This window comes from Myotis davidii, unplaced genomic scaffold (genome assembly GCF_000327345.1).
Source record: "Myotis davidii unplaced genomic scaffold, ASM32734v1 scaffold443, whole genome shotgun sequence".
NCBI lineage: Eukaryota > Metazoa > Chordata > Mammalia > Chiroptera > Vespertilionidae > Myotis > Myotis davidii.
The window spans coordinates 1,039,961-1,042,807 of NW_006294062.1; the positions used below are offsets into that span (position 1 = coordinate 1,039,961).

Genomic DNA, 2,847 nt, shown 5'->3' on the forward strand with positions numbered 1-2,847 from the left:
CACAGCCCCGGGCTCTGCACTGGGCACAGCTGTGGGCAGTGCATTGGGTACAGCTCTGGGGTCTGTGCTGTGTACAGCTGTGAGCACTGCGCTGGGTACAGCTGTGGGCACTGCTCTGGGTACAGCTGTGGGCACTACACTGGGTACAGCTGTGGGTACTGCACTGGGTACAGCTGTGGGCACTGCTCTGGGTACAGCTGTGGGCACTGTGCTGGGCACTGCAGTCCAGGAGGAACAAACACGGCGGTGCCTGCAGGCTGGGGGGGTCTGCAGACAGGAGCACAGAGGCTGTGGAAGGGCCAGGAGACACCATGTATTGTTGGCTCTCCACGGAGGGGCGGGAGGTCCAAGAGGGCTTCTTGCACAGGCCGCACTGGCAGGGAGCCTCCGTGATGGGCAGACGGTTGAGATGGGGCTTGAACGAAGGTGAAGCCAGCAGGGCACGCACAGAGCGTTTAGGGACAGAGCATCTGGCTTTGGGAAGCCAGGCCCCAGGAAATGCTGGCACCCGCTGACCAGAGGGCCCGGGGCCGGCTGGGAGGCTCCTGGCTGCGCAGGCCCAAGGGCAGGGGAGGAGGCTGGGAGCAGACGAAGAGATGACCCGGGACCTAGGAGCTGCTCCCGAGGCCCCGGGGGGCAGGACAGCCGCGTGCCTGCACCCTGCACCAGGGCCACAGAAACAGCGCCTCGGTGGGCGGCACTGCCGCGGGCCCTGCGCCAGGCATCCTTCCCCTCAATCCTCCCCCTCCTGTAAGGCAGCACCTCGCCCCTTCCCGGGAGCACGCAGAAGCCGCAGCTCAGAAAACTCCCCAGGGAGCCGCCACCATAGCCGGGACTCAAACCCAGGCCTGGGCCCCGACTCAGGCTCTCAGCCTCTGTGTCCTGCTTCCGGGACCAACAGCCTCTCGGGCTCCCTCCCAGACGCCTCACCTCCATGAGGGTCCTGGAAGCTCAGCCCACGAGGACCGAGGGGTTCTCCCGTTTCACTGATGGAGAGCCAGGTGGTGGGAGGGCACGGGACTCGCTCCCGGCCACACGCCTAGAGCTGGATGGACGCGCACCTCCCGGCCACCCAGCTGGCGGGCCCTGGGCTGGGCATCACTGAGCTGGTGGAGGGGCTCCAGGGAGACGCTAGAGGCCGGGGGAGGTCCCAGAGCCGGAGGCGAAGAAGGCACAAGCCACTGGCTTTCACCAGACCACAGGAGTGTTTTTTATTGCAAAGTCAGTTTTGAAATGTCAAAGCACATAGCAGATCAGCGTCCCTGGGCCCGTGGGAGAGCCCCTGGGCACACCCAGGATGCGGCCCGCTCCCAGGCTCCAGGTCAGGTTCAAGCCCCCCCCACCCCCATGGAAGTGCTCCCTCGGCCTCCAGGGCCACTCACCCTGGCCTCGCCAATGGCTCTTCCTAAGAACCACCCTGGCTTCCCTGAGGCCAGACCACCAACCAGGTCATGACCTGCTGCAAAGGGTGCAGGTTCCAAAGGGACCAGGCTGAGACAGCACGTGTACCGCCCGGCGGTGGTGTCTGCAGGCAGAACCCCAGGGGCGGGGGACAGAGGGGGGGTCAGGAGAGATGAGGGCAGGGAGTGTTTCATTTCACACCCACACCTGCACCCAAACCAAAGGCATGCCAAGTAGAGGCAGCAGCACAGACAGGTGTAGTGATAGGCAGTTTAGGAGGTTTTCTGCCGACAGGAGGAGGCAGTGCTTGGAAGGTGGGGTTTGGGGGGAGGGGGTTGGGGCAGGGCATGAGGCTGGAGAATAGGGCTGTGCAGCCACTGAGTGACTTTTCCAGGTGGCGTTGGTATTTCTTCGGTGGGCAATGGGGAGCCACGGATGGTTGTAGAGGAGAACAACATCACCAGATCCTTGCTACGAATGGATGTTCCTCATTCATGCTTGTGTGGCCGCCCGGCCCATGTGCACACCTGTGCCCTGTTACACTGTGAACCTGAGCACAGGGCCTGCCTCACCCACCTCCCCTGCCCAGGTGTCCACACTCAGCCCTGGATTCAAGCCTCAACCAGATCAACGCCTCGGATTTGGGCCCGTCACCGTGTCTAGGAATGCGTCTCACTATTGGAAAGTGCGGACAATAAAACCACCCTCACGGGGCTTTTGTGAAATGAAACTGGAGCCCGGATAGTGCAGCTGTGAGCACAGTGGGTGCTGACTGAACCTCAGCTCCCCGCTCCCAGTGCCCCCGCGAATAATCGTCCGATCATGGGGAGCTGCCGTCTGAGGAGGGAAGGGGTTCTGGGCTGCCAACTCCTCTCCCTCAGTCCCCGACCTTCCCAACCTCCAACCCACTGCCCCTCAGTTACAGAAGACGGTTGAGGGCCTCGGCTGGTATTCCAGGCTGCCACCCTCTCGCCCCGCCCCCTCTGCACCTCCATATGCCCTGAGCCCTGCTTGGTGCATGGGGGCAGGGGGACCAGGCCCAGGAGAAGCCAAAGGAGTCACTTTCATGGGGCACAGCCCCTCCCCAGGCCCCAAAGGCCATCCTGGGCCCTCCCAGACCTGGCCACAGGGAGGAGGGGAGCCAGAGCTGGGCCAGCTAGGCTGGGGACCCACCTGGCTGTGCGTGCCCCTGCCAGGCCAGGGGGCCAGAGGGGGGCTCTGGACCCTTACCCTGAAAGTGGCCCAAGGAGCGGAAGCAGTGGGTCCCCGGGAGCACCTTCCAGGCCCACCCGTTCCGGGACAGAATCTGCACTTAAACCCAGTCCCCGGCAGACTGAACACCGGGGTCTGAGGAACACAGGCAAGTCCCCCCGCCCCGTGACAGTCCCCGTAAACCTGGGGCTGAGCTGGAGGGACCCCGGCCCAGCCACAGGGCGAGGCCAGGCC

At 64.2% G+C, this 2,847-nt stretch overlaps 1 protein-coding gene across 1 annotated transcript in view; it reads right to left on the minus strand.

Annotated features, from left to right (window-relative positions):
* The window catches only part of SYNE3 (spectrin repeat containing, nuclear envelope family member 3), a 36,183-nt gene that overhangs the window by 33,064 nt on the left and 272 nt on the right, over positions 1–2,847 (minus strand). The gene's annotated exons all lie outside the window — the stretch shown is intronic.